Genomic DNA, 15,546 nt, shown 5'->3' on the forward strand with positions numbered 1-15,546 from the left:
GAAACGCATAGAAAACAGTCCCAGGTATACATATCTGTGATAAAAACCTGATCATCCCACGTAAATAAGAACGATATCGCCATCATCCCACTGGAAATGCATAGAAAACAGTCCCAGGTTAACATATTTGCGATAAAAACATGATCATCCCACGTAAACACGAAAGATATCGCCATCATCCCACTGAAAACATAACAAAAACAGTCCCAGGTATACATATCTGCGATAAAAACCTGATCATCCCACATAAATAAATAAGATATAGCAATAATCCCACTGGAAACGCATAGAAAACATTCCCAGGTATACATATCTGCGATAAAAACCTGATCATCCCACCTAAATAAAAAAGATATAGCAATAATCCTACTGCAAATGATTAGAAAACAGTCCCAGGTATAGATTTCTGGGATAAAAACCGGATGATCCCACGGAAATAAAAAAGGTATCGCCATCGTCCCACTGGAAATTTATAGAAAACAATCCCAGGTATACATATCTGCGATAAAAACCCGATCATCCTACGTAAATAAAAAAGGTATCTCCATCGTCCCACTGGAAACGCATAGAAAACAGTCCCAGGTATAGATATCTGCAATAAAAACCTGATCATCCCACCTAAATAAAAAAGGTATCGCCATCGTCCCACTGGAAACACATAGAAAACAGTCCCAGGTATACATATCTGTGATAAAAACCTGATCATCCCACGTAAATAAGAACGATATCGCCATCATCCCACTGGAAATGCATAGAAAACAGTCCCAGGTATACATATCTGTGATAAAAACCTGATCATCCCACGTAAACACGAAAGATATCGCCATCATCCCACTGAAAACATAACGAAAACAGTCCCAGGTATACATATCTGCGATAAAAATCTGATCATCCCACCTAAATAAAAAAGATATAGCAATAATCCTACTGGAAACGCATAGAAAACAGTCCCAGGTATACATATCTGTGATAAAAACCTGATCATCCCACGTAAATAAGAACGATATCGCCATCATCCCACTGGAAATGCATAGAAAACAGTCCCAGGTTAACATATTTGCGATAAAAACATGATCATCCCACGTAAACACGAAAGATATCGCCATCATCCCACTGAAAACATAACGAAAACAGTCCCAAGGTATACATATCTGCGATATAAACCTGATCATCCCACATAAATAAATAAGATATAGCAATAATCCCACTGGAAACTCATAGAAAAAAGTCCCAGGTATACATATCTGTGATAAAAACCTGATCATCCCACCTAAATAAAAAAGATATAGCAATAATCCTACTAGAAATGCATAGAAAACAGTCCCAGGTATAGATTTCTGGGATAAAAAACTGATGATCCCACGGAAATAAAAAAAGATATCGCCATCGTCCCACTGGAAACGCATAGAAAACAGTCCCAGGTATACATATCTGTGATAAAAACCTGATCATCCCACGTAAATAAGAACGATATCGCCATCGTCCCACTGGAAACGCATAGAAAACAGTCCCAGGTTAACATATCTGGGAGAAAAACCTGATCATCCCACGTCAATATGAAAGATATCACTATCATCCCACTGAAAACATAACGAAAACAGTCCCAGGTATACACATCTGCGATAAAAACATGATCATCCCACATAAATAAATAAGATATAGCAATAATCCCACTGGAAACGCATAGAAAACAGTCCCAGGTATACGTAGCTGCATTAAAAATCTGTTCATCCCACCTAAATAAAAAAGGTATCGCCATCGTCCCACTGGAAACACATAGAAAACAGTCCCAGGTTAACATATCTGGGATAAAAACCTGATCATCCCACGTAAATAAATAAGATATAGCAATAATCCCACTGGAAACGCATAGAAAACAGTCCCAGGTATACATATCTGTGATAAAAACCTGATCATCCCACCTAAATAAAAAAGATATAGCAATAATCCTACTGGAAATGCATAGAAAACAGTCCCAGGTATAGATTTCTGGGATAAAAAACCTGATCATCCCACGTAAATATAAAAGATATAGCAATAATCCCACTGGAAATGCATAGAAAACAGTCCCAGGTGTACATTTCTGGGATATAAACCTGATCATCCCACATCAATATGAAAGATATCGCTATCATCCCACTGAAAACATAACGAATACAGTCCCAGGTATACATATCTGCGATAAAAAGCTGATCATCCCACCTAAATAACAAAGATATCGCCATCGCCCCTCTGGAAACGTATAGAAAACGGGACCAGGACTCAATATTGATATTCAAATGCTGGTTTCCTTATTTAATTATATTGCCTTATTGTTATAAACCAATGCATATGCTAAATAAATGCTGTATCTTTTTTCTTTAATATAAATTTATAATTTAAAAGCTTAATGTGCTTGCTGAATTTTGTAAATTCTCAGTTGAAGTAAAAAAAATTGTGACATCTAGAGGTGCGAATAGGAACTTCAGGCAATCATCCCGATCATCCCTTTTTGTGATCATCCTTTTAGTACATCCCCTGGAGAAGAGAGACAAAACGGTATGGGGAGAGGGGGAAGAGAGGGGAGAGGGGGGTTGCCTGCTACTCTTGCATACACAAAAAACATGTATATATTGATGGTTGTGTATAAAAATTATGTGTCTAACTCTGCTGGGGGTGGGGGGTTCTATACAATGTGGGGGGACTAAAGGCATTATTTTATTGGCTACACAGTTGCTGGCAAAAAGGATCTGAACCTTTTAGTTTTATATTACTGCGAGTTTAGTTTGCACAGTCCAATGAAGAAAAAATTGCTACATGATTTTTGGCAGGCAAAATCCTACAGGTGTTTTTTTTTTTTAGTTAGCGTGCAGCCTGCGGATGATTGCCGGTGCTGAGCGTGACTGCAGGGGGATAGCGTAATGTATGAGGGGAGTGTGTCCAGGTTAGCGGTGCTAGTATAGTTTATGTGGGGAGCAGGTGCAGGTTAGCGGTGATAGTATAGTGGGTGTGTGGGGAGCGGGTACTGGGTTAGTGGTGATAGTATAGTGTGCAGGGTTAGCGGTGATAGTATAGTTTATGTGGGGATCGGGTGCAGGGTTAGTGGTAGTATAGTGTGTGTGTGTGTGAGGAGCAGGTGCAGGGTTACTGGTAGTATAATGTGTGTGGGGATCGGGTGCAGGGTTAGCGGTAGTATAATGTGTGTGGGGATCGGGTGCAGGGTTAGTGGTAGTATAATGTGTGTGTGTGGGGAGCAGGTGCAGGGTTAGCGGTAGTATAATGTGTGTGGGGATCGGGTGCAGGGTTAGCGGTAGTATAATGTGTGTGGTGATCGGGTGCAGGGTTAGTGGTAGTATAATGTGTGTGGTGATCGGGTGCAGGGTTAGTGGTAGTATAATGTGTGTGGGGATCGGGTGCAGGGTTAGTGGTAGTATAATGTGTGTGGGGAGCAGGTGCAGGGTTAGTGGTAGTATAATGTGTGTGGGGAGCAGGTGCAGGGTTAGTGGTAGTATAATGTGTGTGGGGAGCAGGTGCAGGGTTAGTGGTAGTATAGTGTGTGTGTGCAGGGTTAGTGGTAGTATAATGTGTGTGGGGATCGGGTGCAGGGTTAGCGGTAATATAATGTGTGTGGGGAGAAGGTGCAGGTTTCGCGGTAGTATAGTGTGTGTGTGCGGGGAGCAGGTGCAGGGTTAGCGGTAGTATCATGAGTGTGGGGATCGGGTGCAGGGTTATTGGTAGTATAATGTGTGTGGGGAGCGGGTGCAGGGTTAGCGGTAGTATAATGTGTGTGGGAAGTGGGTTCAGGGTTAGCGGTAGTATAGTGTGTGTGTGAGGACTGGGTGCAGGGTTAGTGGTGATAGTATAGTGTGCATGGGTAGTGGGTGCAGGGGTAGCGTTGATTAGTATAGTGGGCGTGGGGAGTGGGTGTAGGGTTAGCGGCAGTATAGTGTGTGTGTGTGGGGAAACAGGTGCAGGTTTAGAGATAGTGTGCGAGAGAAGCAGGTTTAAGGCCGGTTTCACACACTCCGGCTTCTGCCGGACGGTGAAATCCCGCACGGCCAGGGAGCCGTGCCGCACACATTAGTTGTGAATGGACACTGTTGTGTCCATTCACACGGGATGGCCATGGCCCTGCAGCACGGTTGCAGCCGGATCCCGCCACTGGAAGGGACGGCTGCCGGGCTGTGGCCATCCCCTCCATAATAAATTACGGTGTGCTGCACGGCTCCCTGGCCGTACGGGTTTTCGCCGCCTGGCAGGAGCCGGAGTGTGTGAAACTAGCCTGTCCTGTGCCTGGTCCATGGACAGAACTGCAGGTAAGCTATTAAGGACTAATTAGTTTAATGGTAAACTTCCAATTGCTTAATTAGTCAATAATTGCACTGCAGAGCAAGTGCTGACAATATTTTCTTAAAATATGGATTTTAGGTTTAAACTGAGCTGTGTACATAGCTTTACACTAACACTATACCATCGCTCCCAACATGACCCTCTCCAGGAGGGACACATTGCTCTGCTCCAGCACTTCCCTCTTAATTTATAATTGCCATCACCAGTGTCGAAGCATCTTTCTTAGCAATTTACCTGTTCAACACAGGTGACAGCAATCATACATTATGAGGAAAGTCCAGAAGCAGAGCATTGTGTCCCTCCTGGAGAGGGTCATGTTGGGAGGTATGCTATACTGAACTTTCGGGGTTATTCAGACCTGATCGCTGGGCTACTAATTTGCAGAGCCCAGCAATAAGTCATATGCTGCCCAGTGAAATCCTACCCCATGCAAGATGAAAAACCTCCATAAAAGGATGCAATGTTAATTATGGGCAAGTGCTCTGGACTTGCCCCCAAGATAAAAGTTGCCAGCCAGCCCCTGCTGGGACCGGATGCTGCGTGTATATATAGATATATATATATATATATCTATATATATCTATATATATATATATATATATATCTATATATATATATAGATCTATATATATATATATATATATATATATAGATATATATATATATATAGATATATATATATATATATATATCTATATATATATATATATATATATCTGCTACTCAGTAAGCACCCATCTAGGAAGCAGTGGAATATTGATGGGTACACAGACTCTGCAGCGGCTTGGGGAGACAGCGCCGGCGGAGTCTGCGGGGAGCGCCCTCCATGGGGGCCCTGGAAAGTTGTTGTACCAGGGCCCATGATTTCTCTTGGCAGCCCTGGATACAGCCAGGTAATATGTGATCGGCTGCAGTAGTTGTTTTTGCAATAAATGTTCATTTCTACATTTTATTGTAATCATAATACACTGTTGTGGTGTCCCCCCAATATATATTCGGTACTTGTGTAGTTTCACGGCGCCCAATATATCGGATGCGATATATGAACAATTAAAAAATTGCATCGGATCGTATCGATATATCGTCCGATATCGCATCCGATATATCGGGCGCCGTGAAACTACACAAGTACCATATATTCTAATACATATACTGCTGTTCCTCTGCGGAATACGTTTTAGGATCCGCACCTACTAACATGTATATGTGAGCACAGAAATCATCAGAGAAGGAGCAGAGATGGCAGCAGCACTGACAGATAAAATCACTGGGCCCAGCAGCAGCACTGAGAGGGCTTCAGTACACCCCAAACCACCCTGTTCTTTCTGTGGTGACTCCTGAGCACTAATATGGCACTTTCCACTGATTCCCCAAATGTGTTACTGTGTAATATTAGTGGGAAGATGATGCTGGGTATAGGGCAGAGAGACCAACTGCCATTTCCAACTGCCGCCCGCATGCCACATGCCAGGTATAAAACCTCAGTGCACTGGCCTCTCACTGTCATTTCTTGAGCAGAGGCAGAGGAGAGCGCAAGAAAAAAAGACCCCCCCTAGAGAGAGTGAGTTGTTTACAACTTTACTTTTTACAGGAGATCAGTGATCAGAGAGATCAGAGCACATTAACACCTGTGTTTTCTTTCTTTTTTTTTTTTTCTGTGCACCTTTGGTGCACTTTACCACCAACCATGAGCCGGAGGGAATTGGCCCAGTTATCTGGAACTGGGCCATATCCGAACACCTCGTGGCTACGATCAGGACGCCGCAGACCATCTTCAGGCGTCCCATCTGCAGCAGTCCAACCAGCAGCAGACCCATCATCAGGAGGAGCACCAGCAGTGGCAGTACCATCCTTGGGAGCACGGAGACCAGCAGTCATTCTTGTCCCCCTTCCATCCTACAGGAGGTGCACCTTTACAGAAGGAGGCGCTGTAGAGTCCTGCACCATCTGCATCTCCCAGTTTCGGATTGGAGAGGAAGTGGCGGTCACATCCTGCAGGCATGTTTTCCACATCTCATGCCTGACACAGTGGCTGCACATCAACAGCATCTGCCCCCTGTGCCGCGCCCGATGCTTCGACCTGAGCAGAGTTTCCCAGCGTCATCTTTAGAGGAAACTGAGAACATCATTGCCCCCAAACATCCAGGGGTGCGATTCAAGGACGTAAGTACTGTTGTATCTTGTCGTGTCCTTGTTGTCTTGTCTCCCCCTGTCTACCCTACTCGGGGACCAGCCACTTGCTGCTGTTGTCAGCAGAAGTCTTGAGGGATTTTACCTTTTACCTGAACTGACGGACTTAATTTGGCTCATTTCAATTTGGCTAATTGGCAACAATTCAAATTCCTCAGTCCCTCAGCAGGATTTTGGTTTCACCTCTTGCCGAGTTTTACATGTGTTATCCTTGCTCTCCCCCAACCCCCTCTCCCCTCATGTGTCTCTATATTGCTTCTGATTGGCCCTGAAGCTTGTTTTAATTTGGCTAATTGGCATTCAATTAAACAAAATATTTTTTTTATTTTTTTTTTGGCAGATCATCAATTTTATTAAGATTTAATCATTTGGGAGCTATTCATGAAGGCGTGAAAAGAGGGGAGAAGTGTGGTTGCCGTGGGTAACATCTCCACTGGCTCCCCTCCACTCTTCTCACTGCTTCCCGAATAGGCCCCTTTGCCACCAAACTTTAGTTTATTAAACATATTTGACTATTCAGGCGACCACCTACCCCCGTGGGGAGATGGTCGCCGGCGAATGAATACCCCCCTTAATGCGTTTTAAATAAATACCACCTTTTATTCTGCCAAATACATGTCTCCGAGTCTTTATTTATATTATGGTTACTTATGAGTGTGTGATTATATGGTATACTATATATTATATGGTATATACATGGGACACCCACAGATGGTTACTTATGAGTGTGTGATTATATGGTATACTATATATTATATGGTATATACATGGGACACCCACAGATGGTTACTTATGAGTGTGTGATTATATGGTATACTATATATTATATGGTATATACATGGGACACCCACAGATGGTTACTTATGAGTGTGTGATTATATGGTATACTATATATTATATGGTATATACATGGGACACCCACAGATGGTTACTTATGAGTGTGTGATTATATGGTATACTATATATTATATGGTATATACATGGGACACCCACAGATGGTTACTTATGAGTGTGTGATTATATGGTATACTATATATTATATGGTATATACATGGGACACCCACAGATGGTTACTTATGAGTGTGTGATTATATGGTATACTATATATTATATGGTATATACATGGGACACCCACAGATGGTTACTTATGAGTGTGTGATTATATGGTATACTATATATTATATAGTATATACATGGGACACCCACAGATGGTTACTTATGAGTGTGTGATTATATGGTATACTATATATTATATGGTATATACATGGGACACCCACAGATGGTTACTTATGAGTGTGTGATTATATGGTATACTATATATTATATGGTATATGCATGGGACACCCACAGATGGTTACTTATGAGTGTGTGATTATATGGTATACTATATATTATATGGTATATACATGGGACACCCACAGATGGTTACTTATGAGTGTGTGATTATATGGTATACTATATATTATATGGTATATACATGGGACACCCACAGATGGTTGAGGGCTTATGGATCTTTATGCTTTGCCACTATACAGTTCTATAATTGATTTACTAATAAATAAATAAATAAATAAATAAATAGCTGACCATTGCTGACTCTAAATCACTGTGTCGAAATCTTTTAATATAAGTTATTAATGTTATTTTAGTGTTTAGTGGTAAATAGAGATAAGTTATTATTGTGTGGTTGGCGCAGGGGACACCATCAGATCACCAAATTAGTGTAACACATTTATTTTTAATAATCACAGAGGACGTGAAGCAGCCACATCTCCAATTGTTCTCCCTGAACCTGTCTCTGAGTCAGACAAATGCATCTCAATGGGTCTGTGGGCTGTGTGCACAAAACTGATACACATCCTCTTGTGGCTACGTAGGAGTCACTGGGTGGCAGTGGGGTATTTGCACATGGGGCCCGATTCAGACCTGAGCGCTGGGCAGAGGGTTTTCAGAGTCCAGCGATCAGGTAAACTCCATCCCACCCCACACAAGCGAATTCCCACCATGTGCACCATGAAATGGTTTTCTCTCTGTTTGCAGCGCTGAGTAAGTCAGGACTGCAATGACTGTAGGGAGATGGGGGCTGCTCCCAATGGCGGAGGAAAGCCTGTGCCCCAGAAATGGTTACTGTCCCCAAGCCCTGCGCTCAGATCTGATTCGGGCCCATTGACAACACTGATGGGATTGACAACATTTGTAAGGTGACCATGCTCAGAGACTAAGCTGATGTAAGACGGATCCATCGCACCAAGTACTGGGCCTGTCCACATGCATGCTAATAGCGGTGTCAAGCACATGTATGGGGGTGGCACCCTGGTAACTCAGGGAGAGGACAGCATCTATATTACAGCACACAATACAGCCAAATGTAATAGGGTGCAATGTTTTTAGACAAATTCAGAAGTCGCTTAGGATTTCTAATAATGAAAGTATGTGGATTTCTGTTAAAATTATTGCATAATGTGTGAAAATAGTAATGCAATTGTAAAACTTATGACTTCTGGACAATCATGTAGCCATGTAGTGTCTGCCTGGTGATCCTCATGCTGCCATGGTAATGGGCCTATTTTCATGTTGAGGCCTGGAGCTACAGCTCCATCCGCCCCATTGTTAATCTGGCCCTGCCAGCAGCACCCCAAACCCTTATTCCTTAATATCACCCCGCCCCACCCCTCATTCCCTAAACACACCTCAGCAGCACTTACACCCCAAATTAACTAATAACACCCCCATCTACACCCCAACCCCACTTTTAATTCACTATTTAAAACCCAGAAAATCATTTAAACATAAACATGTAATATAAGTGCCCCCCCCCTTCGACTCACTGATTTATGCTCTGTTTCATAAAGGACATTGGGAGAGGGTCCAGGAGCAGAATGTGGAGGTAGAGGTTGGCTGGCCAGTCCTGTTGCCTGTGTGTCCAATCTGCTCTCACGGGCAGCACAGTGAGGTCCGTGGTTTCCGGCTGCTGCTCTGCTCTCTTGTATGCGGCCTCGGCAGGGAATAAGACTAGACGTCGCTCCATGACGTCAATATGTCTTATTCCCAGCCTGCCATAGGAAGGAGGAGGTGGGCCATGTACTTATGATGCCGCCCCTCTCCCACAAACCAGCTATTGGGCAGCTCTTCGCACAGCAGGTCAGATGACATTAAACTGTTCAGGCCGGGCAACTTGGGTGGATGGAGGTGGAACCGTTCCGCCTGCAATTAGAACTGGCCAACTTTAACCCCTGTTCCTACTATAGATCCGCAGGTTGCCTGATATACATGAACTGTGGGTAGATCTTGAGGACAGGTCTGGCCACCCCTGATACTGTATATAGAGGTACAGTTTGATAAGACCATGGTTTATTATAATATATACATTGCTCACATTGGCTGTAACCAAAAGGTAATTTTTCTTGCAAATGAGCATTTTTAGGGACAGCAAAAACTGGGTTTTATATTTTAAGTGAGATCTATTATTCTATACATCACCTATGGTTGGAGAAAGTGGTTCCTAACTTCAGAAAGATTAAAATAAATAGAAGCATCAATTTTCTGGATGTAACTGTATACAACAAAGATGATGATAGTAATACTATACATATACTAACCCTACTGATTCTGGAAGTTATATTTCTACTGAGAGTCACCATCACCGTACTCAGATTAAGGGCTTTATTTTGAATTGTTCGCTCCCCACACTTAGGGCCTTATTCTAGTTCACTCTTAAAGGCAAATTCCTTCTCAGATGGACAGAACCATGTGCACTGCAGGGGGGCAGATGTAACATGTGCAGAGAGAATTAGATTTGGGTGAGTTATTTTGTTTCTGTGCTGGGTAAATATTGGCTGCTTTATTGTTACACTGCAATATAGATCTCACATGGAAGAAAACCCCCCACCCAAATCTAACTCTCTCTGCACATGTTACATCCGCCCCACCTGCAGTGCACATGGTTTTGTCCATTTGAGAAGGAATTTGCCTCTATGAGTGAACTAGAATAAGGTCATTAGTGCAGATGTGCATTTGCAGAGGCTGGGTGTGAGCAGGCAAAGTTGTTCTCAAAATTGTTATTTTTTTTATGTGCTGCAGCTGAAGCAGCTCACAGAAAGAAGCCGATACTGCACATCTGCATTGTACAGGCGCTGGGACCGTGCTTGGCTTCTATGGGCTGCAGCCAACGCAGCCCATAGAAACTGGGGGTATGCGCATGTGAAGTACCAAGCTCGATACTGCGCTGGTCCCTGTAATCTGCATTGCACAGGCATTGGGACCGCGGCAGGGGGTGGGGGGTTGCCGGCATAAACATCCATTTGCAGCCTAGAGGGGGAGGACAACATCATTCGATGGTCGCCGACCACTGAATGATGTGGAATATGCACGCTAAACTGACACTCTCAGTTGTCTTAGCTTTGTGTGCGCCCTGTGTAAGGACAGGGCAGGCGGCTGACATCCGGTGATGTTAGCTGCCCACCCCCTGCAGCCGCCTCACTGCCTCATTTCCATGGAAACACCCATGAAACGATGGATGCTCCCATGAGCGCGGCTATGCGCTGCCCCATGTCCCCCGCCCACACTGTTGGTTGCGAATGGGATGGCAAACTTGTAGTTCGCCGTGCCCATTCGCACCCAGAAATGTGCATGCGCATTAGGCAAACATCGCTCCCCTGCAAGTACATGCAGTTAAGCGTGGAAAGAATCAGGCCCTAAACGTGGCAGTATCGATGCTGGCACCATGTTTTTCTGCATACATTATTGCACCTGACAGAATATACACACCCCAAAAGCGGCCATTTTTTCCATGACTACCCATTCACTTCCCTAAATTGTCACTTGCTGTCAATCACTACAATTAAATCCTCAGAAATCCTTTACATATGCGCATCCTTTACAAAACCGCTTAATTGCAAAAACATCAGAATACTGTATCATTCAACTCTGAATACGGCCCCAAGGAAGCACTAGCGAAATTGGATTATTCTCTCAAAGCTCTGTGGAAATGGGGGAAAAGAAACATTAACTTCAAAATTAACTTTTCCACGGTCTATTAACTTGAAAATATTTTTTTTTGTTACAACTTTACCCCAAAAGGTTAAATACCTGGTGTCCTTTCATGCTTAGATACTTTCCTTTTGCTAAAGGATCACCTTTATGTTTTTATAATAATTTGAAATGTCTAGAGACATTGGGGGTTATTCTAGTTCATTCTTTCTGACAAAATCCTTTTTAGATGGACAAAACCATGTGGACTGCGGGTGGGGCAGATGTTACGGTACTCTTTACTTAGAAGGGCGCCCACGATTTTGATCGTGGGCATCGTTAGTAAAAAATCTCGGGCATCTCGGGCATTGAATGCCCTAAAAAATCGGGTGCGATCAACCGACGAGATGCCCGAGATTTCCCATAGGGAACAATGTTAAATGTCTCAATTGACCCAATTTTCCTGTTCAATGCCTCAATTGACCCGATTTTTCCATAGGAAACAATGTTAAATGGGCCACAGAGGCCAAATAGGCACCCTGAAGTGTATAATGGCCACCCGAATTGTTAACGCCACCCCACGATCAACGTCAACCCGATGCGTGGCGAGCGCAGCGAGCCCGCGAGGGGCGGTGGTACGCGTCCTACGACCTTTTCATACCCCCACTATCCACGTCGGCGTGGAGTTGAGAATAGAAAGTGTGGCGAGCGCAGCGAGCCACCGAGCCCGAAGCGTGGCGAGCGCAGCGAGCCCCGCGAGGGTACGCGGACAGCTGTGAAGCCTGCGAGGGGACGCGGATACCTGTGAAGGTATCCGCGGCCCCTCGCGGGGCTCGCTGCGCTCGCCACGCTTCGGGCTCGGTGGCTCGCTGCGCTCGCCACACTTTCTATTCTCAACTCCACGCCGACGTGGATAGTGGGGGTATGAAAAGGTCTTAGGACGCGTACCGCCGTCCCTCGCGGGCTCGCTGCGCTCGCCACGCTTCGGGTTGACGTTGATCGTGGGGTGGCGTTATCAATTCGGGTGGCCATTATTCACTTCAGGGTGCCTATTTGGCCTCTGTGGCCCATTTAACATTGTTTCCTATGGAAAAATTGGGTCAATTGAGACATTTAACATTGTTCCCTATGGGAAATCTCGGGCATCTCGTCTGTCGCATCGCACCTGATTTTTTAGTGCATTCAATGCCCGAGATGGCCGAGATGGGCGCCCTTCTAAGTAAAGAGTACCGATGTTACTTGTGCAGAGAGAATTAGATTTGGGTGGGGTTTTTCTTCAAAGTGAGATCTATATTGCAGTGTAAAATCATGCAGTCAGTATTTTCCCTGCACAGAAACAAAAAAAACTCACCATATCTAATTCTCTCTGCACATGTTACATCTGCCCCCCTGAAGTGCACATGGTTTTGTCCATCTAAGAAGGATTTTGTCAGAAAGAATGAACTAGAATAAACCCCATTGTTAGGAGACATGACCTTTGAAGACCAAAAAGTTTATAAAATGGGATACAGCGAATAATTTAATCTTGTAGAGGCTGGGGCTCAAATTATTTTCAGCTTAATGCCTTTCTGTCTGGCATGACTGGGTATTTTGTCAAAAGAAATACTTCACACTTATGTGAAATAATGTTTAAGATTTTAATGTATAATTTAATGTATCCTTTTTTCTGTGTGGGGCAGTTTTTTTTTCTTCCTGTGAGGAACAATGTGTTTCAAAGTATGAAATACAAAGTACAAGGTATACACAGGATGACCAGTTTTATGGGTACTCACCAATAACATTATAGGGAGAGGCAGGTATCTTGGTTGCACTAAGTTACAATGGGTTGAGGAGTTGAAGAGGAAGACTCGACCCCTGGTGGACCTCTTCAATAAGCTCCACTATCTGCTTCCTGGCTGGGAAATCCAAGTTACATTTTGGCAGGTTAAAGTGGTTCATGTTAGACAACAGAAAGTGCTTTGGAAAGGTGATTGGATACTAGATCTAGCTAGGCCACTGCTTCACTTTCGGTTTTGGACAGCTGGGGATGTAGAGGTTCAGACAGTGTGGAGGCCGCAGTGGTGGGATGATAGCTTGATAGGGGCTAGGAAGAGGCTGTGGAAGAGTAGTAGAACTAAGTGAAGGAAGGTTCAGTTCTTAAGGAGCCCCATTATATTTACCTATTTGTGGCTGTATCCTCAAAAAAGGAATGTTTTTGGAGATATAGCCCTAAATATGTAATGATACCCCTTATTAATAAATGGAGGCCTGCAGCACATATACTTTCATGAAGAAAGCAATGCCAATCTACCAATATTGTCCCCCCCCACAGCTGTGTCATCTGAAAATGGTGGTAGCCCATTGTAGCTTATGGGCTAATCACTGAATTGCCAACTGGGCAGAGGGTTCCCTAAGAACCCCCCCACAGAAGTAGGGACAGAACTGCTAATGTTGGCAAGTGAAGCTGTCGCCCTCAAATGATGAGATGGCTGCAGGAGCCATTGCAAGCTCATTTGCAATTGTGTACATATTTGCAACCTATACGGAAGAATGAGCATCAGAGCTAAGGTTAGGCCCATTGTGGGGTGCCACAATCATTTTGGTTGGGAGTGGTCAAGATATACTGTAGGGGGAAATTTACTAACCTAAAATCGTAAAAAAATATATATATATATATTTTTATAGTAAAATACAATTTTATTTGGCTTATTCGTATTGATGAGACATTCTTATTTGTATTTACAAATACTAATGAATACAACATCAATAGAATACGAATAGGAATCAGTAGTGGCCGGCCAAATACGCCAGGAAAATACACTTAATTTTCCTGTTGTATTTGGCTTTAGCCTGCACGGATCACTCAGATCCGTGCAGGCTTCAGTGTAAAAAAAATAGTAAAATAAATTTTAAAAAATGGCGTGGGGTCCCCCCCAGGGCCGTAACCAGCACTAGGCTGAAAGAGCTGGGGCTGGTATTAAAAAATCAATTTATACTGTACATTAATTTTGTTCAATATTGTGTCTGTTCAGTTCATGGTGCCCATAAAACCATTAGTGCAGTGTTTTCCTCACCCTGGTTAGCAGCAACTCTGATGTCATGTTTTTGTATGTATGAGCTCTGAGCAAATACACGCCCTAAAAACACCCATGTTATGTATTAATTTTACAGTGTGGTGTAACAACAACGAGAGGTCCCACTTTGAGGCATAACATGAATAAGGATTATATCAGTATTGTGTGATAAGTTGTGAATAATGTTGCACTAGCGTGTGTGGTATAATTTGAATAGCAAGAACAAGTCTCTTTTTGTCCAAACTGACTTTGGTGTGACTCTCCCTACTTCACCAATGGGGGCACCAATGCTCTATCTGGCAAAAAAAGAAAATGTCTGCCATGCAGAAGGTTCTAGCACAGCACCAAAGTCTACTAGTGCTCAGTAGAGTGCTGGTGGCTAGGGAGGATGGGCGTCCAGGTGGAGACTACACACGGGCCCACTCCTTTCTTGAGTCATTATCTCATTGTCTTATACTCAGAGGTGTAGCTAGGGTGGAGCACGGGCTCCGGGAGCAGAAATGTTACCAGGCGCCAGAGCCGTGCACTTTGCCGCCGGCTCCCCAGCCAGTGCTCGCCCACTCCCCCAGCACACCCGCTCAGTGGCATAAGTATGCTGCCTGCAAGGAGCGCCAGTGAAAAAAAAACGCTGTGCAGGGATTCGGGACACGCTGTCCCAAGCTGTCAATCAGCGGCCCCGACAGCTTTAACCTTTAACTGTCCAGTGGTTCCCAAACTGTGCGCCGTGGCTCGCCCGGTGACATTTCTGCTCCCTGGGGAGCCACGGCGCTGTCACAGGGGTGCCGCACCATGTTTTTTTTAATTATTTGTGCAAGCGGGCCAGGCAGTGTGTACAGCACTAACCGGCGGCAGGAGGAGGTCGAGTGTGAGACAAGTGCAGGGATGTGCAGAGCTGAGCCAGAAAGCTGTCACACATGAGGCACGTCCTCCCACCCGGCAGCAGCGCGCCGCTGACCTGGAAAGCTCTCTTGCCAGAGTCCTGTCTCCCTACCCAGCTGCACCGATG

The sequence above is a fragment of the Crinia signifera genome, chromosome 7 (genome assembly GCF_055691185.1).
Source record: "Crinia signifera chromosome 7, ASM5569118v1, whole genome shotgun sequence".
In the NCBI taxonomy this organism is placed as follows: Eukaryota; Metazoa; Chordata; class Amphibia; order Anura; family Myobatrachidae; genus Crinia; species Crinia signifera.